We start from the raw sequence: 27,014 nt of genomic DNA on the forward strand, positions 1-27,014 counted from the left end.
TTCAATTACAGTGATTCATAAGCATATTTTCAAATATATTTATTTTATAAGAGTATTTAGCCTAAGCTATCTGAATGCTATTTATTCCTCACAATTACATGGAACAGAATCTTAAAAGTGTGTTTTACTCTTTCAATGTTGAAGGTGGTGGTCCAATGTGAGAGAGGAAACGGGGAAATTAATGTTTTAATGTTACATAATTAAAAATATGCTTTTGCACCATGTGTGTCTGTTCATACCCATGATTATCTCATTAGTTTTTAAAATATTTATCTCGTAAAATCATCGCGGGTGGGTGGTAGGGCGGCTGATTTACTTTACAATAGAGATTCCCCGCAGGCCTGCAGGCACGGAAAGAAGATTGGCTGCTTTCTTTTGAAGAACCGAACATAACTTATTTTGTATGAAACATTAAAAGTCCCCAAAGCGCCAGTAAATAACACTTACCACACGGGACTGTCTCTGAGGTGCTCCTTGCATTAATCACAAGAATTCTTAACGTCCCTAACAACTTCCTAGCACTGCACTCGTAAAGCACGCTGGGAGCCAGTCCAAACGTATTCCTTCGCTAAGTGATAAGGGGAAGACATTTCATGAAGTTTACACTGGTGCAAAAAATTTACCAAATAGTCTTTTGCACACTTATGTTATACATGTAATGTGGAATTTGGCAAAATATTTTTGTTCCAGTGCGAATTTCTTCAAAGGTTTTGGACTACAGCACGAGAAACGTTTTTGAAAAAAGTCAAAAACATGACTGTCTTGCTTTTAAATCAATGCACGAGTAATAAAAAATGAACAACCTTTGTTAGTCAAGAAAGGTACTCTGGAGTATTTACAGTGGTTTCGTAACAAGAAACTGAGCAGGTGGTGCCTCAAATTATATATAGATTTTGGCCGATAAGATATCGCTTCTCAAACATGACTTATATCCCATCCGCCATATTACAAGTGCATTATATCCTATGGCCTTTGTAATGTGCCGGACAGGATATCGGTCATGTTTGTGATTGAGTATCCCATTTACCAAACTCTATATCAGGCAATTAGTTCCATTATTTACATTTTCATCAGTTATACAACACGGAGGATTTTATGGTTCGACTGAATGGTTTTTACTGTTTCCTTTCTCTACAGGACTTAAGACTTCCATTGCTTCCTTCTCTTTCACCTGCAATCATGAGTGTAATGCATTGCACTGCAGCCCCTGTATTGCAGGGGGGCCTCCAACGTATAAGGGTCTCAAAACTTTCAGGGGGCCCCCATTTAGCTCAAGGGCAATGTATGTCTGTGAGATATGGGTGACTCAGGGGCCCCTCATTACATTCTGCAGGGATCACCATCATTTTTTGTTACACCACTGCCTACACTATAAAACCCTTATTATCCACTCCAGTCGCATTTTTTAACACTTCAATTGCCACATTTTGTTGCATTATGGCACAATAGCTGAAATGTACACAGTTCTAAGACCTCACCTTGATTGCAGGACCATTGCTTAACCCTGCATGGTGCCCCAACATCAATAACAATGACTGTGCTCACTCCCGTTTTTAGGTCTCGCTGAGTCAGCGCGCATGCGCTACTCGGAGACACATTTAGTAGCTTTTTGGGAAGTGCTCCCAAAACGGCGACCAGCTTGCTAGAACGCGCATCAAGCACGCGCGCTTGCGCGCGCATCCCTTGTGTGTTTTGGCGCGTCATCGCTTTCACTTTCGCTTTCACAGCGATCGTGATCACAATGACTTCATGGCCAATGCTTGTTTTTTTCATAAACAGGAGTTCCTGTTTTGTTGCCCAGTCAGTGAATGATGTAATCTCCACCCCTCCTGCCTGTCTGGAAAAATCAGAACCCAGCAAAACCTCCCAGTGAAGGGATGCCGTAGCTAGAGCACGACACAGCCAGGTCTGCCCGGCTCGATAAAAGCAACAATTGCACATTGTGATTTTATCGCCAAGTGTGCTATTTTAAGTGATCGTTTCATTTACATTTATAAATGACGCAGCTTAATGTAAAGGTTTGTTCGAGCGTGCACTGTTTTATTTTGATGTCTGGAAGTGGCTTTATTGTAGCTGTTTACATTGCTATATCCTTGAAACTAGGCTATTTTGAATTAAATGTAAAACGCACATCACATTCTCCCTTTATGCGCACGTGTGTGCAGTGTTGCCACTTCATATAACCTGACGTGCTTATGGCTACATGTAACGTGAGATATTTTAGTGTGCCTATGTGTGTTTTCTTTACATTTAGTTATAATGAATAACACTATTCGGCGCTTTAGTCAACCTCATATAATTTAGAGAGAGGCACACGGGTCCTGCCAACTCAAACCACACCCCTTTTTAAGAAATCCTAGAATGTAAGTGTAGTGTATTTGTATAGCGCACGAATCGACCCCAGCTGGGGTATCTCAGCGCTTGTATGCATACCGCTGTGAAACTCTTCCTGGCTTTTCCCTGTGAAGTGCCCACTCCTGGGAACCCCCAAGGTGAAGCTAGGCATCCTAGCGTTGTTGGGGCCGTTCTGGAGATTAAGCAAGCTATTGCCCAGTGTTGCAGAGTGGGACCCATGGATTACAATAGGCACCGTGGTGAGAATTATCATGTCCGAGGAAATTGATGCCAAAACCCGCCGAAACCCGCCGACGCGGGTATTGAACCCTGGTCCCGGGTTAGACCTCTGCATCAGGGTCTGCCGCTCTAACCATTGAGCCACACTTCTATACATGCAGTGGTATAAAGCTAGTTCAGTGCCAAGCTGAATAACCTGTCATCAGTGCGCTGTATCGCAGCAAGGATATTCTCATTTCTTCTTTGCCTCAGGTCCCAGAAACGATCTCCAGATAATTAATGCTTTGCGATGGCACTGTCCGAGACAGCGCGGTATCCATAGTGCACGCACGTTATTTCCAACATCGGCAAAGTGATTAATTGCCTCAGTGACGTTGATTTACATTTGATTGAAATAGCTCTTGTACAGCACTGGAGAAGGGGGTGTTATGATTGAGCTAACCATCTTTTGCAATATGTACCGAAATCATCACGGTGCGTCTAATTAATTTGGTGCATTTTCAGTTTCCGGACATTGAAAGCCTATCAAAAGCAGAATATATGATTCCTGTTTTGTTTCCTGCCTCTGATTGGACATTACTCATTAGTAATGACTAGGACAAGGACAAAGGATTTAGCGGTACTGGGTAGCTAAAGTATGTCTACAGCAGTCTGATACAGGCCACGTTTTCTGGATAACCACTCACAATGTAAATATATCCATTATGATGTATCGTATCTGTAGATCCGTAAAATCAATAATTAATCTATCCCACCATCTTCTGGACTTACTTTGGACATCCTGTAGTGATATTTTTCCAATGTGATGGTATTTAACATAAACATGTATCTACATTGAATGATTTATAGGGTCAGCGAAGTAGTTTGAAATCTGCTGCACTAATTTTAAGGTTTTGACTGGCTGTGGAAGGGTAGGAGAACATATTAAATGTCCTACTTTTGGATGAGTGATTGTGTAAATGATTGTAATCTTATCTGAAGTCCACTGGCCTTGAGTGCTCATCTCTTGTAGGCAACATAAAACCTTTACTTTTGCTTTAGCCACATTCTTGCCTTCATACTTAAAATATGTTTTGTATATTTCATATAATATCCTAAAAAAGATATTCTACAGCGCAACATCACCTCGGCATCAAACAAGCATCCCCTCAACACAACACCAACGGAAAAAAGAACCATCTTAGCACCACATAAACACCACCACAGAATCACCCAGCACCACCACAGCATCACTCACCACCACCTCAACATTAGAAGAGACCGGAAGAAGTTGACAGCATTGCAAGGGCAAAAAAACAAAAATGCATCTTTTGTATTTATTCTTTTGTAATTGGGTCGTTCGGTTATACATAATGTCTTGTTGGTTATATATAAGGTAACAAGAATGCTTATTACACTTTTTATAATAACTTTTCATTATGCTGCACAACAGCCACAATGCCCTACAGCATAGCTTAAAACATTGGCAACGCCCATAGCTCTGGCTAAACCCTTATAAGGTCCGAAAGGCGAGACCTATTGGCTATGCCAATGCTTGTTAGATTTCCTATTATCACTCCATCTTTCTGCTTCTATTTTCTTGTTACTTGGGGCCAGATGTGCAACCATTCTTTTTTGCAGGTTGCAATTTGTGATTTTTTGCAACTTGCAATTTGAAACTTGCAATACAGAATGTACTAATGTGTCTCAGACACATTTTGTGATTCCAATGGGATCACAAATTATCTGCCTCATCAATATTCATGAGACAACTCGCAATTTGTGATCCATTGGGAATGGCCGGCACTCACAGGGATGGTGGCTTACTGGGGTCAGCACACCACCACGTCTTTAACTGCGTTTTAAAAAAAGCAGTTTTTTTTCAAAATGCAGCTGTTTATCCTTAAATGAAATGGGATGCATTTAAAAAAGAAAAATGAAATATTACATTTTTTAAGAGTAGACAGTAGTCCGTGGGACTACTGCCTGCTTTAAAAACATTTTCTCTGCCAGTCACAAAGGGGAAGGAGTCCCTTAAGGGATCTTTTCCTGTTTGAAACTGGTTTACCTCCTTCTTGAAGTAGGTGGTAAACTGCAATTGTTTTGTGACCACATTTGCGGTCGCAAGCCGCAAAACAATCGAACATGGCCTTGCGACTCGCTAATAGTAATGGAAGCCCTTGGCATGTCCCATCCTAATAGCGACTCACAAACCCTATTTTGAGATTCGATAATAGGTTACCGATTCGCAAAATAGGGTTTGTGTATGCTACAACCCTTTTTTAGCGGTCACAAACGACCTGATTTTCCTTCTGCGACTCCTAAAATTGGACAAAAATCTGGCCCTTGGTCTTGGTACAACAGTTACCTTTTCACTTTTCTTATATACTCTTGCATGGGGTTCATTCTTTTAAACATTTCATTGTATGTTTCATTCACTTTGCTAGATTAATTGCCTTCTATAATGTTAGTTACTCGTCACAAACGTTTTTCTTATTTCTTAATGTCACAGTTCCTGTTAATTAGGCTATGACTATCACTTGCTTCAATCCTCAATTTGCAAGTAGCAGTTACCATTCTTTTTTTATTTATTTATTTATTTTTATTGCAGATGTTCAGATGGAATCAGGTCCACAGTAAGATACATAATGTCACATAAACAATGGTACACTCCAGAATATGGCACAAGCAGCCCTCCACCTTCCCCAAAACGTACAATAGCAGTAATCCGGCAACATCAGTGGTGTTCTTTCCACATGTCAACGACATATAAAAGGAGGCACTTTTATGAACCATCTTGGCATCTGCATTTTCTGTTTTCTCCGCCTCCCCCCACCCCTTTCCCAGAACAAACATTATGGTATGCATGAAAAAATCAGCTCAATAACTCTTGTTCAAACTTAACCGTGCAGTCATAGCAGTGGCACCATAGAGTTCCTCCAGGCCCTTATTCCCCGCTCTCCCCGGTAGACAAGCAAATAGAAAAAACGAGCATCTGTGTGCATTTGGTGCAGAAAGTTAGACATCCGCGATTCACCCCGGTCCCTTCTCAGCCTCACCGTAACAGCAATCATGCTCCTGCCCCCCCCCCAATCCTCCGTCTAGTCCGTGATAATGTCTCCATTTTGACCACACTTTTTTAAACTTATTCGGGCATCCTCTCGCTTTATATGTCACCCGCTCTACTGCCATGTATAAGTCTAGGCCTCTCCTCCACTCCTCCACAGTAGGTACATCCCCCGCCCCCCAATACTTTGCAATATCACGTTTTGCCACTCCTAGCGCCAAGGTCAAAAACACCAGCAGGTGGCGTGGAAGATCAACATCATTAGTCATTCCTAATACAGCCAGCTTTGGCTCCTGCTCAAGCGGCACAGACAAGACATTTGTAAGTTCAGTGAATATGAGGGTCCAATAGGATTGTATGTTGTCACATTGCCACAGTATATGAAAGAAATCTCCTCCCTCACATTGACATCTTAGGCATTTTGCATCCAAAGTTTTCCCCATTTTAAACAGTCGCACCCTGTCTATGTACGTTCAGTGTAACACATTGTATTGAATCAGGCGGAGCCGGGATTTGATAGGCACCTCCCTGGGGTGCATTAAAACCGTGTCCCAGTCGATGTCCTCAAGTGTGCCCACATCTGCCTCCCAACATCTTCTAAGAGTCGCCAGATCCCCCAGCATGTTGTTGGTGAGTGTCTTGTATGTGAGCGATACCGCCTTATTCGGTATCTGTTCCTGTAACAGCCTTCCTTCCAGCGGGGCATACTCAGGGAGGCCCTCTAAGGTCAGGGCCTGTGCCCGCCACACATGCCTCAGCTGGGTGTACTTATAAAACTGTGATCGATGCAGACCATATTCCGCCTGTAAGGCAGTGAAGGGTTTCAGCGCGCCTCTAGCAATTACGTCTCCTATTGTGGATATCCCGATATCATCCCATCTCTTAAAACCGGTAAGTTTATACAGCTCCGGGAGCCATGTGCAGTGCCAGAGCGGTGTCTGTCTGGTAGGCCGTTTGTCCCACCCTGTACGTCTAGTGGCCATTCTCCAAGCACGGAGTGTGATGTTCGTGGCCGGGAGCAGCGATTTCGTCGCCGACCGCCCATATAGGTATGTCAGTAGGGCATGCGGGGATAGTTTGGCCCGTTCTAGCACATATGTGGGGTGGTCCGCCGGGGCATGTAGTCAGTCGTTTATAGGGGATATATGTTCCGCCCAGTAGTAGGCTTCAAGATTGGGGAGTGAGATTCCACCACTATACTGATGGCGCTGAAGGGTAGTCAACGCAACCCTTGGCTGCCTGTCCAACCATATAAAAGCACGAAGGTCTTCATGGGCTTCACGTAGTACGCTGTCTGGGAGTTGATAGTATTCATTCTGTAGGGCATAGAGATATTTAGGTAGTATTATCATTTTATACATCGCTGCCCTGCTTAGAAGTGTCAAGGGAAGTTGTCGCCAGCGATCCATATCCAATGCTGAGTATTCTCTCTATGTTTTTGCGGCGCGACAGTTGCCCGTCGAGCGTAATGTATACCCCTAGATACTGAAAGCCTTCCTCCGAGACTACCAGCCGGTCTGGCAGCGCCTCCCCACGGGCATCCCCTCCTGGGACAAAGAGGACGGATTTGTGCCAGTTGATGGCATAACCTGAGTAGCTGCCATATCGCTCGAGCTCTCCGAACAACTCGGGCACTGTAGTCTTCGGGTCTGTGATATACAAAAGGACGTCGTCTGCGTACAGGGATAATTTTTCCTGTGCGTCGTCCGTATCCGAGACCCGGAAGCCTGAGATTTTGTGGTTTTGACTAATTCTGGCCGCTAGCACTTCAATTGTCAATGTGAATAAAAGCGGCGACAGGGGGCAGCCCTGTCGGGTGCCTCTTTGGATATGAATTTCGCGAGAGAGCCTACCATTGACCCTCACCCTGGCACGTGGATTGGTGTATAAAAGCCTTATCCATGTACGGAATTTTGGACCGAGGCCGAATTTTTGCAATACGGCCTCTAAAAACGGCCAGTGCACAGAGTCAAAGGCCTTTTCGTCATCTAAGGAGAGAAACCAGTGCGGTGGTTCCCTATCCCTCACCTCCTGTAGCCAATTATGTGTGCGCCTTAAGTTGAATTTCGTGGCTCGGTCCGGCAAGAAGCCTGTTTGGTCTAGATGTATTAGGTCAGGTATTACAGTCCTCAATCGTCTCGCCAATACCGTAGCGAGGACCTTCACCTCCGTGTTTAACAGGGAAATGGGCCGGTATGAGGCACAATCCTCGCGTGGTTTGCCCTCCTTATGAATAGGGATGATGATCGCCATGGCAAGGTCAGCCGGCAGACCTCCCTCCCAGCAAGCCTCAGTAAAGAGATTTCTCAGGTGAGGGGCCAGTATATCCGACGTACCCTTAAAAAATTCCGGAGGGAAACCATTCGGCCCTGGAACCTTACCCGGTTTCAGCCCCGCTATGGTGGCTTTCACCTCCTCCAGGGAGATGTCTGCCTCCAGCGCCGGGAGGGCCGCAGCGTCCACCTCAGGTAGAGTGACCTGTGACAGGTAGAGAAGGGCCTCGTCGCACGTGCCTAGTGGTCTGGCTGCATAGAAGCGTTCATAGTAAGTTGCATATGTGTCTGCGATATGGGGGTCAGAGCATATCATTCGTCCCTCGTCATCCGTGACTCCATCCACCCATCTCGCCGCTCTCTCTTTACGGCTGAGCTACGCCAATAGCTTGCCCGACTTATCCCCCACATCATACAGTTGATGGAGTGTTGCCAGGTGTTGCGTTCTAGCCTCCTCTGAAACTAACTCTCAGTATCGCCTCTGGGTATCTAGAAGTTTACGCAGTGTCGTGGTGTTTTTAGTACGCAGGTACTCTCTCTCAAACTCCACAATGTCCCTCTCAACATTTCCCACCTCCTCCTGCTGTTTCCTCCTCTCTTCCCCTAGTCTTCTGTTAATGTTGTCCCTCATACCGGCTTCCGCGCTTCCCATAGGGTCACTGCTGACTATACCGATCCGTCATTGTCGGCCAAGTAAACCCGGGCGTCAGCTCTGATGCCTTTAAGCACCGTTTTATTCGTGAGGTCCCAGGCGGCAAGGTGCCACGAGGCCTCCCCCCTGTACCCCGAGCTGCCAACCGACACTAGGAGTGGCGAGTGATCAGAGAGACCCCTCGCCAGGTATTCTGCTGTGTCAGTCATGGTTAGTTCCTGTCTGTGCATGAATACATAATCTAATCTAGAGAACACCTTGTGTGCAGCAGAGTAGAAGAAGTATGCTACCGCGTCTGGGTGTAGTAGTCGCCATACATCGGTCAGGCCTATTTCAGACATTGTGTGGGTGAGGGGGGTCCGCAGGCCTCGAGTGTCGGGTGTCCCTGACCTATCCAAGCCCTTGTCCATTACATCATTAAAATCTCCCCCCACTATCTGAATGGAGTCCGGGGTGTCCAGGAGAATAGTCGCTAATTTCTTCAACGTCGCTGCCTGCAACTTCGGAGGTGCATACACCGAGACAAGAGTGTAAGTGCGTCTACTCCATGTCCCCTGTACTCCAACACATGTTCCTAACGGGTCGCCCCATGTACGGGTGATATGAAAGGGAAAGGTATTCTTGACAAGGACTGCCACTCCCCTGGAGCCAGTCGTGCATCCCGCGTGTCCCAACACTTTGTATCTACCTCTCGCTATGAATGCACAGGCCGTGCCATTAAGGTGAGTCTCCTGTAAGAAGGCAATGTCTGGGCTTATTCTCTTTATATAGTTACTCACTAGACCCCGTTTTACTTTGTTGCCCAGACCATTCATATTCCATGTCAGGACCTGTATTTTCCCATTACCCATAGCCATTGCCAACAGTGTGTTCGTCATCCGGGCGTGGAACCCAGGGGACCTCCGGCGCAAAAGCACTGCATGGAATACCAGACCGCTTGACTGCAATTAACCAACTCATCCCCCTTACCCCCCCACCAGAACCCCTCCCCACAAAAACTATGGCAACTGTTCCCCCCCTCCACCCCCCACCCCACCTTTTCCCCCATCCAGCCCATCCAGGAAACCATAAACAACTAGGACTTTCAGGCGGTAAAGGTCTGTCGCCCACCCTCTAGTTCACTTAACAAACTAGCCCCAGGGCTCAAATTAGAGTTTCACAGGGGCTGCCCACTCCGCGGGTGCACCACCCTCCAAGTCTTGTAGTATCTGGAGAGAACCAGAACCCACGTCACGTAGCAGCACCCCTCAAGCACCCAGCTGAGTATATGGAGTGAAAAGAAGAAAAGTGAGTATAACTTGCATAGTAGCAGTTACCATTCTTAAAGCTAGCATATACTGTTCTAATGCCTCACCAGACAGCTGCACCCTAAAGAAACAAGTCTTTCTCTAGCAGAGGTTTCAATTTCATCTCAAAATTCTCCTCTAAATCTCTCAACACTTTACATTTACTATCTCCTCTCAATCTGCATCCATCATATCATGAACCCTACCAACTACCCTAGGAATGGGTAAATGATTGTTTCAAACTCATCCATCACTCTTCTCTACTTCAGTTTGCGCATTGCTAATTAGTTTAGCGATGAACACATCACCCCACTTGCATCCAGGAAAGTTTAGAACAACTTGCCTCAATTTTCAAACTCCAATATTGTTTCAGGCTATGTAAGAATGCGTATTTAATTTAAAAAGAGATATATATGTACATAACAGTGTTAGGCTCGGACATTTGCAACTTGATTTTTCTTAGAAGTCTCGAGTCACGAGACTTGTTGTGACTTCTGTCTTGGTCAACAATGCTCCAGTTCAACAGCTCCACTTCAGATTGTTTATATGCCAGCTCTGGGACTGACACTCTCTCGATTCATCGGAGGCAGTCCTTTGACTGTCAGACACTCAGATTTCAATAAGAACACCACGACTCTGGCAGCCACCAAGAGAACTTTTTCACAACACCTCAGATCTCTTCCCTTGAGCAATGAGCCTCGATGCGCCATGGCCAGGGCCTCTAATAAAGAAAGCCCCTAGGGAAAGGGTATGGAATTCATGTCCTTTCAAGTTTGTCAAACCTGCAATGCCAAGTACCCCTGGACCGTCTTTGCAGCATATGTAACCTTTGGCTGTCACCCAAGCAAATGAGACTTAGTGCAATATCTGTTGTATTTTCCAGTGCAAAGAGACATGCCTGTACTGCAGGAGAGGCAGTGGCCACCTCATCAAAGGCAATGCCAGTCATCACCCGAGACTTTCATACCTTTGCACCGGAAAACCTTCTCGAGCCTGAGCAGTCAATCAGTCATCTCAAACACCCAGGGAGGCAAGAGTGCTGAGCTAGCGCCTTCAGAGGTGTCCATCATCAAGGAAGAAGCTGTGGAAAAAAAGGTGCCTAAGCACTCGGAACTTATTACAAAAACATCTCCCTGGGCCCATATGGTGTCATAAGTGCAAAAGGCTCAAACACAACATAACCTCAGAAAGAGCCTCTTGATCAAGGCAAAGCACCACTTCTGGGGGGAGTCAGGCATCAAGCCCCACGTCAAGCCTCAAGGGGCACCAACAGTGGGTACATCCCAGCCTCTAGCACTCTCCTCAACACTGAGCAAGCCACACCCAAGTTTGCCCAACTGCTTCAGCCTTCGATGCCTTCTCCAAAATGAGCCACCCAGCAGCCAATTTCAGAGCTGAGCTTGACACCAAAAGCCCTGCCTCGAATGGCTTTGAGGCTGGTGCAGGAAGCACTCTCTATCAGATCAGACTCTTCTGAGGCATCTGCCTGGGTACTTTGACTTAGACAGAAAAAGATCTTTGTTCATCCTGCAAAGGAGAAGAGCCACTCTGAGGAGAAACAGACTTTTGGCAGGTTTCCCTCCCTCTTTTGACCCCAATTGAATCCAAATTCTGATGGTTTTGACTCTGAAAGTGCACTGGAGCCTGTTAATCAATCAATGAATCAATCAGTAGATTTGTAGAGCGCTATTTGTCACCCCTGAGGTTATCAAGGTGCTGACCTGGCCAGAGTGGCAAGCTAACCAGGTCCCAGTACCAGTGGTCTCTTCCAAAAATAGGATATGGGAATTGGTAACCCCAATTGGCAAGGACCAATTGGCAAGGACTTTACCTCCCTTATAAGTCCCATGTAAATGGTGCCAGTGGTATATAGGGCATGGAAGTTATGGTGGTCACCAGCACCTGCACCCAGGTACCCAAATGACAGCATGCCGGCCATTGAAAACTGGAGGAGCAGTGCTAACTGCTTGAACTCGACTTTGCCTCCACCATGAGTGGCAAGGTCACAGCACTATCTGTTATATATGTCAGTCATTCCTAAAGTAGGCCTCTTGGGTCTAGGAGGCAGGGTGCATTACATTAAAGGTGTAGACATATAAAAGCAAACGTATATGTCCCTATAGCAGCATCCTTTCATTAAGGGCTACTATAAGTGTTCAGGGGGGCATAGGATAACAAGGTCCAGCACCCTGGCACCCCTAGATTGCCAGTTACATTATGGTCCCACTGAAAAGTGTCATGTTTGGTATCAAATAACTTGTCTCATCAACCCAAACCTTTTTCGAAAGTTGCATGTAATGTGACATGCACTGAGGAGGCTACCTTAGGGGTTGCCCTCCTGGTTCCCCAAGCCTTTCCTACACGCTGGCTGAGAGCCTGCAGCTGCTGCCGCCAAGACAGGAATCTGACCCCCTGCTATGACGTGTGAACTCTTTCAAGAGGCATAAACAAAGGCCTGCCTGGGCTAGAGGTGACATCTCCTTCACTGGCAGGATGACTGGTGAGGTGGCACATCAAGGTGGAAAGCTTGAAAGGCCTCCCCGCCCATGATATGCAACCAGGCTATGTCCCAGTGGAGGAAAAAGCCAACCCCCTGCACCAGGCACATTTGCTACCCAGGCCGGTGAGAAAATTAGGTAGTCAGGAGGCGTTCATCCCGAGAAGGCTAGCCACACCTCTAAGGTGGGCTACCTGGTCTGGACAGACGAAGAAGGGTTCTGCCATTTTTTTAAGTGCTAGAATAGAAGCTTCTGTGTAAAAAAGATGCCACCATCCACAGGAAGTGGTCACCTTTGGGGCAGATTTTCTACTGGGGATAGTTGCCCCTTGGCTACTAACTCACACACTCCTAATACCCCTAAATCTAGGATTTAAGGGGCTCCCCTGGTACCAGACCTCGAGTTGAGACCAAGGACAAAGAGGAGACCCATTACTGCGACTTCAGGACCTGCACAAATCAAAGGCTTGATACTCTGCACCTGTGGCATCCACATTGCAACTGCACGACCACAACTCATCCTGGACCAGAGATCAAATCCAAAGGAAAGAGGAACATTTCTGCAAGCTAAAGGCATCTACACAACTCCCTTGGACTAGAGGTACTAGCCCCCTGCAGCCCGTAGGCAAATTGCACTCCTGGAACCAAAGACTCACTGGCCAGCGGGCCTGCCAAGAATGGCCAGAAAGTAAATGGTCTAGTGCATTGTGGAAAATGTAGTCCTGATCTCCAGCAAGTTTCTGTGGCTATTCTTTTCCCCCAGACTCCAGGACATCGAAGTAACCAAAAGCTGTGTTTGCTACTACCAATACTTGTTCATGGCCAGTCCGGCTACCACTACCATTGTCTGACTCTGTGCCTTGAGGGAATCCCACAGCAACTTAAACCCCCTATTTCAGGGATTCCTTTGTCCAGATTTTGCACCCCTTTCCTCACCAACACCGTCCTAGCAGCAAACACAGCACTCGCGGCTCTCGTGTTCAGCACCAGGGATAGCCAGGACTCTTCTGCACCCGGGCTATACGAGCCTGGTAAATTTCAACTGACCGTCAGAGCCTGTCATAACCTTACACCCCGATGGACTCCACTGGACTGAGTGTCACTTGTGTGTTTTCCCATTGACTGCATCGTTACCGTTTTGCAAGTGCACTGATTTATTTTTCCTTTTGAAGTCCATAATTCTGGTTATACTCATCTGACTGTCTTCATTTTGGTGTCTAAATGTCTATAAAATTCTGCCTTCTTTTTATAAGTTGCTGTCGGATTTCTTACAAGTTCTTGCTAATTACTTATTGTCCATGTTGCTACACTGAAATGCTTAACATATGTTCTGCTAGTAAAACCTGACTGCTCTGTGCCAGATTATCAGAACTGAGCTTAGGATTTATTTGTGTGAATCCAAGGACCTATTTGGGGTCATGTGATAGCAAGTACACTACCACACCCAGTTGTCCCAAGGTACTCTCACCCACCACCACCATCGCCAGCACTGTTGCCACCCCAATACACTTCTGCACTCCCCAAACTCCCCACAGGAATCTGAGCACTGTCTGTCATATGCCGGCAGTCCATTTTACTCAAAGGACTCATATGATGAGCTCTTAGCACCTGGGGATGGAGAAAACCCCCTGAGAGGAATATCGAAGACTGCCTTTCATACAGTGATACAAAGAGCAGGTCAGCATGTCAATGCAAAAATGCATTTGGTGCAAGACGAAGATAACATCCTGGTTGAAACACTACCCAAAACACAAAGGACAGTTGTAGAAAAATGCCTCTTTTTGCATGATCACCCTCATTTTGTTTTAACTGATACTGCTGTTTTTGTACTCTGTGCAGAGGGACTCTGCTAGCTAGACCCCAGGGCATGTGCTCTGAACTTTAAAACATGGTAAGATTGATTATACTCCTAATTGGCATATTTAAATTACTATAAGTCCCTAGGATATTGTAAAAAGTGTACTCTGGACCTGTAAGTTAAATGCCACTAGCAGACTACAGTGTATGCTGTGCCACCACTAAAGTAACAATGCAAAACATGACTGCAGGCCTACCACCAGTAACCTGGCAGTGCAGGCTTAAGTTGCAAATGGGGGGTTTGGGGGGGAGGTGCCCAGGCCCTACAAGATGGTGGACGTGTGATTTGGGAGCTCCCCGCTCAGCAGCCTCTTCATGCCTAATTTCCACCATGGGGAGATCCCTTCACCAGCTGTGATGATCCTTAATGAGCCCCTGATGAGCCTCTGCTTGCCCATGATCTACATCAGAGCCCTCAGTGAGGCTCCCTGACTGACACACTGTCATTCTGAGCCACAGCTGTGGAGTGCAACATTGGTGCGCGATAGAGTCCAGGAAGAAATTAACCCCATCTGCATCTATTGAGGCTCAAAAGCGACACTTCCTGCCTCACTCCGCTTGGCGGAACCGTGGCCTGTCCAGTAAGGCGATGACCACACCCACATGACTGATCTGACCTGCCCAGTGGTTTCTGTGCCTGCTGCTGAGGTGGGCCAGGTGCTTCCCCTCTGCCATACAGACTCTGGGGAGGCTCCACGGCATGCAGAGTGGCTCGACTGCACAAGGTGGGACTTGGGCACTTTGGCTGTCTAGACACTTCTTGTAGCTCTCTCCTGCCTAGTCTAATGGGAAAACAGCTATACTGGCCATTTCAACAGAAATCCAGAGCATCGGGAGGGACCAGTGGCTCTTACTACGCTGACACTGTGGTCTCCACCAGCCCACACTAAACCACATGGAGATAAGGGTTTACTCTTGCCCGAACTGGGTCTCCCACAGTCATACTCTATAGCCACTACTTTTCTATACCACTACCTGTTTTCCCACTTGCCCCTGGTGAGGAAGAAGTCATGGACGCCCTCTGTGGCTCTGAACATTGCGGGTGCAGGGTACCCCTGGTGTTCTAACCGCAGAGAGCATGTAGCGAGCCTCAAGCCGGGTTTCTCCCACTACATGCATAGCTGGAACCCAGACACCACTTCTATGTGTGTCTGACCCCATGGAGGTGGGAGACATGGCAAGATGACTGGGTAAAAAGTAGGCCCTGGTCAGAGAACGCGGAGTTGCGCTTGTTATTTTCTACCAGAGGGGCAGCTTTCTCAACGCAAGTGGAAGGTTTCTCACAACGAGCATTTGCGACCATCCACGAATGCCCACGTTGTTGAATCTGACTGCCCGCGTTGAGAAATCCCGCCGGGAGGTGAATTTTCTTTGCTCGCCCTTACCAATTTGACATTGGCGAGTGAGGTAAAAACTCTTCTCTGCTACATTGAGAAGAGTTTTCGGAACTCCACGGGCTTCGCAGAGGGCAGAAACTATATGAATGGAGCGGAGTTCACCGCCCAGGCCTAGTAAAAAGGACTCCTCAATTAAACCCTTCCTCTGAAACCCACCTTAACACGAACCTCACAATGACGCTTCACCACTGTCAGCAACAGATAACTTACCCCCTACCTAAGAAGACGGAACTCAATGTATCACCAAGAGCTTGCTCCTTTAGTTGGTCCAGGAGATTAAGGATGACATCAAAGAGGTGAAAACTGATCTCCATGCCTTCCAACAAGATGTAGATGATCTTGGTGAGCGTGTGGCCCAGATAGTGTGGACACTAGGCAAGCGAGCGGAAGAATCCAAACTACAGCAACATACACTCAGACTGGAGGACTAGCAAATTGGCCTCCAAAAGCAGTATGAGAACTTGCAGAATAGGTCAAGACGCAACTGTATTTTGATCCGAGGGGTATCAGTCACGATGGCAGAGGCGGACCTCCCTTAATACCGCTCTGATCTCTTCAACGCTATCTTGGAATGCAGCACTAATCACCTAATCCTAATGGAAAAAGTGCACAGAGTGACACCACTCCGCTCTGCTGGGATGTGCCTTTCTGAGGTCATCGCCCACATTCATCACTTCATGGAGAAAGAAGAGATTATGTCAAAAGTTCACCAGGGAGGACACATCTCCTTCAATGGCACTCGACTTCTCATTTTCCAGGACCTCTCTACCACAACTTTAGCAAAACGAAGTGCCTTCCCCTAACTTTCAGATGATTTTGGATGAAGGCATCTTTCGCGTGTGAGTGAACGCCCCCCAGTGGTGGCCCCACGGGATACATCTTTACCTACAGTTGGTTGGTTACTAATGTTTCGTTCCTTGGATGTTCTTTTTGTATCTTTGAAGGAGGGGAGGGAAGGGGCACCTACACCACACCAGCACCTGAATACATTCACAATCACAGCTTCAAGTGGAACCAGGCAGATTCTTGCCTCCTCTCCTTTATTCCTCCCATGCTATGGCTGTCACACCCATATCCTTGGAAGTTTGAGTCCTTAAATACCCCTCCAAAGTCTTGAGCATCCTATCCTGGGGGAATGCTAGGCCCAGATCAGCTTTCTCCATGAGACTTACCTCTCGAGCACAGATACCCACAGATTGCACTGCCTGTGCAATACCATGCTTCCTCACGCACCAAATCAGCGGGTACTGCAGTTCTCCTAGGTCACTCATCCCCCTTCACAGCACGCAAACACAAGTTCAGGTGGGCAAAAAGATGGATAGCAGTCAGTGGTCTCTGGGAAAGCGTCCCAGTGTGTTTACTTTATATCTACGCCCCCCATACTGGCCAAGAACGCTTCCTGAGCAGCTCACTCCAGGAGATTGTGGCTTTTGCTGAAGGCCCCCTTCCTATTGAATGTGATCTTAATAATGCCCTTAACGTCAACCAGGATAAATTGCATCAGAGTCATGTTGGGACCCTGGATTTATCTACTGAAGTGCGTGGTTTGCCTACCGACCTCGGCCTCCTAGACTTGTGGCGCACTAGGCATCCCCATTATGGTGGATTACTCTCATTACTCAGCAGCGCACCATACCTATGCTTACATCGACTTGCTCATCATAGTTACACGTTTAGAACACACAATAATAGTGGTAGGCCAGCACCCACAGAGCCTATCATATCATGGCCCGGTCTCACTGATCCATTGGGAGGGGGCCAGAAACCACAACAAGCAACACAGCGATTCAATGACTCCCTCCTCCATGACCCAGTGATGGTTAACATAATTCAGAAAACACTCACTGATTAACTGGCTCATATTGACACTGGGAACATCAACAAATGCACTGTTTAGGATGCTCTTAAAGTGGTTGTTCAGGGACACTTAATTCAAAAGGCAGCTAGACACAAGTGTATATATGGCACAACTAGATCCCAGCTATCCGCTTAACTGGTAAACATGTTTTTAGGCTTTTTACCAATCCCGCTATGCAGCAGACCTGACCCCTAGGCCTGGGCAGTAAATTTCACTCCGCTCGCGGCATTTGCGGAATTTTGGCAATTCTGCATTTCGCGGAGAACGCAGAATTGCAGAAACTTCCACGATCTACGGTGTAGCAGAATTTTTTCCTTGTTCGCGCTTTCAAAATGCGTGTTCGCGCACGCGGTAGTGACTTACTGAGATCCCTGCATTCACCAACGAGTTTACCTATCCGTTCGCGTGTGCCACAAGATTTTGGTAGCCGGTCGCGTGATCCCGCAAAATTGTGCGCTCGAGAACATGTCCTTCGGACGTGCCATCGGACATCCACGGTCGCGAACAGGAAACATGCATCGCGAGTGGGAGGGACAATGGAAACAAGATGGCCGCACCAATTGGCGACCGCATGAGCAAGTTCGTAAGATATTTCCCCCGAGCAGGCAAACTGCATCCCCGAACAGGAAAAACGCACCTTGAACGGGCGGAACAAGCTATGCTGCGTACTCGCGGAATTCTGCGTAGCTCGTGGAGATTTCTTACCTTTTCACTGAACTTTGCGACCAAGCCAATTCCGCCCACCCCTACTGACCCCCCTGAAGCATCATGAGACATTCCTGAACTCCATCACCCTGCCATGGTTCTTGTTTACTGAGGCCTCAGATTTAGACTCCCCTATTTCAGCGGCCAAAATCATAACTGCTATTAACCAACTTTAGCCGTTGAAAGCACTGGGACTGATGTGTTTACACAACTCTTTTACAAGCACTTCACCCAGCAACTTCTTCCTGTCATTACAATTCTCTTTAATGCTTTGACAGCAGATCACAGGGCATCCACATGCATGATGGAAGCATCTAGTACATTGATACTCAAACCTGAAAAAGACCCGATGCTCTGTCCTTCTTACCATCCGATCAGTTTGCTAAAACTTGACTTAAAACTCTTTGCAAAGGTCCTGGCCAATCATCTAGACAAACTGATGCCTGACTTAATTTACTCAAATCATTTAGGCTTCATAATTAACTGAACTAGGAGCGATAAAATTCAATTGGCCCTACATCTCACAACGTTGCCAAAAAGAAGTGGAGGGCGGCAATCCTTCTGCCGCTAGATGCCGAAAAGCCATTTGATAGAGTAGAATGAGGAATGCTCTTTGAGGTACTCAGGCACATTGGCCTGGGCTACAGGATGAGAGATTGGATCACTGCACTATATTGCAACCCCACTGAGAAAATCATAGTCAATGGCTACTCTTCCCTACCTGTCCAAATTTGTAGCGGCACTCACCGGGGATCCCCTGTACCCCCTTTCTGTTTAACCTAGTTTTGGAACTCCTTCCTCCAGCGCATTAGAAACAATCCTCAGATCCAAGGCAGCTCATTCTGAAGGGACTACTTTAAGGTTTCAGCGTTGCTGACAACATCTTGCTCTCCCTTGCAGAATCACAGAGTTCGCTCCAAGCTCTGATCCCTCTCCTTGAAGATATTCAGGAAGTCGTGGGAGGGCAGATCAATATGACAAAATCCTAGGGCTTGATCCTAGTAGGTGGGAACTCCCTTGCAGAAACACTAACCACAACAAGTCCCTTCCCCTTGACAACTCACTACATCAGATAGTTAGGCATTCAATTGATGCCTACCACCTCTGCCTGCACTAAACTTAACTTCAAACTGCTCTTACATGAAACCAAAACGTCACTGTCTGCCTGGCACAATCACACACTTTCGTGGGTAGGACAAATAGCTGCTTTTGAAATGACTTTGTTTCCACGCTTACTTTACCTTTGCCAAACTATGTCCCTGCCTATCATTAAAGAGGACATTGCCTATCTCCAGACATACATCTCTGTCATATATCTGGGAGGAGAAGTGCTCGAGACTGACCTTTCAAACCTGTACTCAACATCCTAGAGATGGAAGGTTGGGTGCTTCACCTGCTCCATTAGTACCAGCTATGATATATGATTAGGTTGCTCAAAAGAGAAACCAATAAACCCTGGGGCTTTATTGACCAGAATCCAGCAACTAGACCACTAGGTGAGGTCCTGTGGGTCCCGAAAATCATGAGAGGCAGACTCCTCTATGCCTCCCCGGTCACTAGAGCCACCCTGGCAGGTTGGGTCTCAATCACAACTAAACTGGGACTTACCTCCTTCTCCTCTCCACTCACCCCCATCTTCGACAACAGTACGCCCCTCGACTCGCTAAACAGGCTTTTCAAACTTGGAAAGAGAAGGGCTGCTTTCACTTTTGGGACTTTTATGAGGGAAATCAAGTGAAAACATTTGAGGAACTCAAAGCTGACTCCAAGATTCCTAAATCCGAGCATTTCCACTATATACAGATCCACCATTGGGTCTCCCACACTGATGTTAGAGCTCAGGAGACAAGGATATTCACCCTCTTTGAAAAGTTTTTCCAGCACTTGACCTCTAACAAACACTTGGTCTCAACTATCGGAATCCTCCTTAACACGCGGTCCGCAACAACTAAAACATACTTCCAATGATGCTGGGATGCAGACATCCGGATTACCTTAGACATTAATCAATGATGAAAAGTGTTTTACTGCACCACTAACTTTGCCCGCCATGCAATGGGCAGGGAGATTCTATATATACTTTTATGTCGCTGGCACTTCACCCCCCACCACCTACATATTATTAATTCCACCTGCTCAGAGGGGTGCTGGCACTTATGGGGTGGCACTGAAACTCTTATACACATCTTTTATGAACTCTGGCTCAACAAGCTATGGCAACTGCTCAGCCATAAAAAGATTGTATTTTATGATTTGGTGTATAAATTGCAGCCTTGCAGCAAATCTTGTGATCCAGTGCTTAGCTATTTGAACTCTGACTTCTGAGAATGGACTTGCCCACAGAATCTCTGTGCACTGGGTTTAGTCGACCCAATGCTAATCCCTCACTTTGTCACTCTTTCCACTGCTGCCACTGATGTGTAATTTCTACTGACTTGTTATGTGAATACAGACTGTCGAGCTGGGAGGGACAAGGGGGTTTTGGACAAATAAGTTGTGTCATTTACCTTTCTGGGTACTGCGTTGTGTTTGATGTATGCATAAACATTAATATACACTATTGAACCATAAATTGCAAATGCGACCTATCAAAATAACCCTCTGTGGCAGACCTAAACGCTCCTTTGAAATATGAATAAGTCATCCTGATATAAGCCTTAAGTATCAATAAGGCACGGTGCATGATATTTCAAAGTAACACATGTGACAATTTAGTTGCTCCTCTCCCCGGCCACACCTATAAGGTGGGTACAGAAGCTTTGCCCAAGGAAAGACTTTTCTGCCATCTTGGTTTTAGGTAGAGAGGAGCACTGATAGATTATTTGCAGAAGGGTACACAGGAACAGCTTTTAAAGTAGATAGGGTTACCCTATGGACTTTTCCCTGTTGGTTAGGGAGGGCCCAGGGGTCACCCCATCCATAGGTTAGTGCGAGGCATAAATGTGATACCCCTGGCACCCTCTTCAGAAAACTACTGGACCTGTGGATGACAGAAGAAGGACTGCACCTGCTGTTGAGACCTGTGAGAAGAACCCTAAGGACTGGGTTTGCTCCCACTTGTACCCATAACTGGGAGATGCACTCCAAGAGTCTATTCGAAACATTACAACCCGCTTGCCGCATGGCCTGATGAACTGGGATCACTGCCTAAAGTATCGAAGGAAGTAAGAAACCTCAGAATAACCATGGACTCCAAGCTGTCGATGAATGCCCAACTGGATAAACTAGCAAGATCAAGCTTTGCTACTTTAAAAACGCTGTGACAAATTTTCCCTCATTTGGGATTTCCACACAAGGTCCAAGCTAGCATCTCCCTTGTTCTGTCCAAACTCGATTAGGCCAATAGCCTCTACCACAGATCACCTTTAACGACCATGAGAAGACTACGACGGATTCAGAATTCGGCTGCCAGACTACTCTTGCACATCAAACCGTGAGACCACATCTCCCCTGTCTTGAAAGCCCTGCATTGGTTACCAGTTGCCAGAAGATCCACGTTCAAGCTGCTTTGTGTCACCCACAAAGCAATACATGGAATGGGACCCCTCTTCATCAGGAATAAAATCACCAAACACATTAAACAAAGGAATCTCTACTCTAAATGAGCATCTCAACTCAAAATCCCATCATACAAGAAAACACCATGGGTTGCACATCCTTCTCTGTTCAAGGAGCCAAACTATGGAACTCTTTACCCCCCAACATAAGGTCCACCGACGACCACCTTATCTTCAGAAAACTACTCAAGATTTGGCTCTTCCCCACATAAGCACGATACGCAAACAGAAATTTACAGCATATCCCTCTGTATACAAGCATTTTTTTCACTATAGATATGTACCTATCTTTGTGTATTACTTTGTATAAACATGTAAAATATTTATGTTGTTGAGAGAAAAACTAATAATAATAATAATAAATAAAAATCATCTTTGGTCTACATGTACATACTTCCATTGTGCATCTATGTACCACCTTCCATGTACTTGGAGCTGTGTGTCTGTTACTTTTCTCCTGCAAAAGCATATCCAATGCACTACCCTATTTCTCATCCTGTGCCTCTATCAATATCTGTAATCTACATATACTTACCTCCTTTATGTATCTATATACTTTCAAAGTAACTATGGATCTATATATTTATCACTTTCTTCTAATTTAGCATTTCCAATGCACTACACTATTTCTCAGCCTATACTTTGCTCAATATATCTTCTAGCCCAACCTTCTGAATCATCTCAAACTTCTTCTACTACTCCTTCCAATGCACTATCCTATCTCTCTTCCTATACATCTATCAATATATACTCTACATCCACTCTCTCATTTATCCCACACCCCATACTACTACTATGACTGCCAAAAAAACCCTTTCTAGACTCTCTCCTACTCTACCCCTCCTTGCATCATCTGACACCTCTTTTACTATACCGATCCCCTAAAACATACCTTTCTAAACTCTTCCCTCTGAGTCCTTCCCTCCAAAACTCCTTTTTACCCACCCAAAAGCCTCCTCCTACTGCTAAGACCTAAAATAAATAAATAAATAAATAAATAAAATCCTTTACTCTTTTATCCCTCCACTATCCTTTTCAATTGAAATTAACAGACTAACATGTTCACTTCTCAAATTCCATATTAAACTATACTAATATACTACCCAAATACCTGAATAACATATCCACTACTCAAATTACTTAATATTTTTTTTTTACTATACTAATTTTCAACAGTAATCCTTTATGGGTCCTCCGCTAACCTTTTCACTCCAAGTAACTGACTAATATCCACCACTGAAATTACTTCATATTTCACCATTTTAATTATTCACCACTAATCCTTTGTAGGCTTCCTGAATAGCGTGCGTCAACAAGCGCTATATAAATACAAACCTTTGTCCTCCTCTATCCTTCTGCTATCTTTCCAAATCCAATTAACTGATTAACCTATCCACTAATTAAAATGTACTTGCATGTTTCACTATACTAATTCAACACTAATCCTCTATGGGTCCAGGAGTAGCCTGCTACTCGCCGAACAAACGCTTCAACGCCTCATCAGGGGTAGAAAGCGCTTTATACAATACAAAAGCTGCAATATGCCTAGGTTATGGGTTCCAACTAGACTTGCCCTGGACGTGTCTGGTGGCTTCTGATGGAGTGAGTCCTGACCCCCAGGTGCTGCTACTGAGGTCCTGGAACCCTTGGCTGATGTCAGAGTGTACTCCTCCTGCCTAATCTTAAAAACTGGGAGTTTATTATTTTTTACTAACTTTCCGCCCGGAGAACCATCATGGGACCAGAACCAAACTGTTAGCTGATCTGCCAAGGATGCATCACTGGTGGACCTGGCTTTGCTGCAGCTCCATGTATGCTGCAGCTCCATGTATGTTCTCGACTCGCTGTTGAAATCTGTCAATGTTGAGTCTGCTTCAACTCCATTCCGTACCATGCTCAATGCCACTGTGGACGAGGACTCAATTGATGCAGAAGACCTTCATGGGGAGGAAACCTGAACTTCTCTCTCCTCTATCGATGACCGCATCAGGACTCTGCCCTTCTATAACCCTTCACACTCACTCTGCTTCGTCTTCCGTCTGCTGCCTTCGGTGCCTACAAACCCATTGATGACCCATTGACTTTCCGAACCATTTCTAAGAAAACAAGGCAACCCTTTGACTGCCAATCGACTGCGGTCTGCCTTAACTTTTGACTTTGCGTGCTTTAGCACAACTAGTTGCCCCCGGTTGGCTCTTTGTGGTTCTCGTGGAGTGCATGCTTATTTTTCATGAGGTGCGCATGTCCACTACAGATTTTGTTATATATGATTTTTAGGTTTAGGGGTAGGTGGTAGTGAGAGAGGTGGGGATGGTTTTTGGCTTTAGGGGTGGGTGGTGTTAAAGAGACGTGTGGAGTAAATTACAAACATGAAGTTTTGGGGGTACACACACACATGATCACTCAAGAGTGGCCCAGAAAATGTCGCTGTAGCATATGCAAATAGTGGTCTTGCATCTGATTTCAATATGCGCAGGGCCACTCTGGAATCGCGAGTCCCAAGTTGTCTACTGACTGGGGCTAACCATTTACCACTAGGTTTTGCATATGCTGTACAAGCAAAGATGAACTATCGATTTGTCCGGACAGGGGCAGCAAGGGCAGCCCTTAAACTGAACTTTGTTAATTAGCCAGGAATCTGTGAAAGTGTTGATTGGCAGACTGCCATGCCTGAATTGGATGCATAGCTTCCTGTCGGCTGGCACCCTAATAATATCAAGATAGCTTTCTAGGGAGTGGCAGGCTTTCAGATCTCTAAATTCTTCTGTTAGTCAACCGGACTTTCTGTTAGTGATAATTGATAATGTTGCATTATACACTTCCATAGATCATGGTATAGGGATGAAGGCAACCCTATACTTCCTAAAACAGAGACCAATAGTGGAATTCAAACATACTTCCATGTTAATGGAAATGATTGAACTATGTCTCAAGAACAATGTCTTTTTATTTAACCTCTTCTATGCGGCGGCTATTCCGCCGCAGCGCTAAGGGGGCGGGGGGGCCGCGCGGCACGCCCATGCTGGTGACGGAACCGCTCCGTCACCAGCCTCGGTTGAGCTGTGCTGATGACGGAGCGGTTCAGTCATGGCCCCGCCCGCTCAATAGAACGCACGGCGGAGGCGAGTCGGGCGGGCCATGACGGAACCGCTCCGTCATCAGCACAGCGCTACCGCGGCTGATGACGGAGCAGTTCCATCATCAGCACGGAAAGAGTTAACAAAAAGTTGTACTCTCAATGCTGTGGTACTGCAATGGGAGTTTCCTACTCTCCAAGCTATGCCAACCTCATGATGGATTGGTGGGAGAAGAACATAGCTTGGAGAGAAGAAAACTACTAGTACACTTCCAAAGTAGCTCTTTGGCTAAGATTCATCGACAATCTCTTTTTACTGTGGAGAGGAACTGAATCAGAATTCTTGGAATACATAGAGATTCTGAACAACAATGAGGTGGGACTGAAATTTACCCATAACATCAATCGCAAAGAGATTGACTTCTTGGATACCAAGGTATATATTAAAAAGAACAAAATACACACAACAGTCTATAGGAAGACGACTGCTATCAACAGTGTATTACACGGCTCAAGTTTTCATCCTCATTCCCTCAAAAAGAGCATCCCATGTGGGGAATTTATCAGGATGAAAAGTGTTCAGAACCAAAGGAAATGGAAATCAAATTCAAGGAAACCAAGAAACGATTCCTCCAAAGAGGGTACAAACACAGAGATATCTATCAGGACGAACAAAAAGCAAGTTTAAAAACTCGGGCAGAGAACCTGATAGACAACAGGAAACGCAAAAACAAGCAAACAGTTGATGAATCGGGGAGCACACAGCAATTAATCCTGACCTACAGCAGAGAGAGTTTTCAAATCAAACAAATTGTAACCAAGTATCGGAGTGTCCTCAAAAAAGACCCGGACATTGGCCATCTAGTGGGGGATCATCCCCTGAATTCATATAGGAAGTCACCATTGTTATTCGATACACTTGTAAACAGCCACTTTGTGATGAAAAAACAAGAATCATGGTTACAATCAAGACAAAAGGGATTGTGAAGTGCATGGTATGTAAGGCCTGTAAGATAGGACACAATTTGAAATCAATCAAAGATCCCATAGGGCGCAAATTTGAGATTAAAGAGACCATAACGTGTGACACAACGTATGTGGTATATTTAATTAAGTGTCATTGTTAAAAAAGATACATTGGTAGCACAATCTTCCCACTCAAAAAGAGGATAGAGGAGCATATATGAGCCACTGTTAACCAAGACATGTCATATGCCATGGCAAAAAATATGGCCACCCATAGAGAAAAAACTTAGCTCAACATGAAATACTCTGGCTTGGCCACCATCCAGCCATATGAAAGGGGTGGAAACAGAGCACCAAGGTAAGACACCTCTAATCGAAATTAATCATCAGGCTAAAAACAAAGATTCCCATAGGCCTTCATGGGGACGAGGAAATGTATGTTTACCTATGAACAACGTAATGGACATTAACTGTGGACATTGAGAATCTGTTCATCCTCAAAGAAACATGACCAAATGATGAAATTGAAACTGCACTAACTTGCATTAATGAGAATGCCGTTTTTGAAATGTCAGTGGATGCTTTTAGTAGTAGTAGTTCTTTTTTTCCTTTAGGCACTTTTAGTTTTATAAAGTTATAATTATTCACTGATTGATTTCGAGGCAAGATATAGAAGTTGACTATAAGAAGCACTTAGTAGTCTTTTAGAGGGACACTAAGTCCACAAATGTCTAACAAAACAATTGTATTGATATGTTTTAGGGCAATAATGTAAAACATACTGTTCACCAACTAATAGGATAACTGGGTATTAAATAAATTATTGTGACTTTGGACACTCTGCCCAGATCACAAACCCAGAACAAATGGTTAATATTCCTCACAGGCCTCGATACTAAATCGGGGTTGGATGAATAATAACCAATACAAGTATCAGTATGGTTTTTTCATTGAAGAGTTCAATATGACTTACACAAGCAATTGGACCCAGCAAATTATTTGACAAAAAACGGAAAGAGGCTGTATGAATCGACATCCATATAAGACTGATTGGTAATAACAATGCATAACATTGTAAAATGCTGCCTTGAAATGTTGCTACAAAGCTTTGGGCGTGTCTAAAGAAGGTGATTAATAAAGTTAAATTGTACATTTGAACTACCAGTACCACAATGTGTCATAATGGATAATAGTGGTTACTGAGTATATAAAGTGAAATAAACAAGGGACTCTGTAAACTACCATGACCAAGAACGTGAAGTTCGAAATG

At 45.4% G+C, this 27,014-nt stretch overlaps 1 protein-coding gene across 2 annotated transcripts in view; it reads left to right on the forward strand.

Moving 5' to 3' along the window:
• The window catches only part of CAMK4 (calcium/calmodulin dependent protein kinase IV), a 1,210,775-nt gene that overhangs the window by 683,959 nt on the left and 499,802 nt on the right, over positions 1 to 27,014 (forward strand). The window lies entirely within an intron of this gene.

This window comes from Lissotriton vulgaris, chromosome 3_1 (genome assembly GCF_964263255.1).
Source record: "Lissotriton vulgaris chromosome 3_1, aLisVul1.2, whole genome shotgun sequence".
In the NCBI taxonomy this organism is placed as follows: Eukaryota; Metazoa; Chordata; class Amphibia; order Caudata; family Salamandridae; genus Lissotriton; species Lissotriton vulgaris.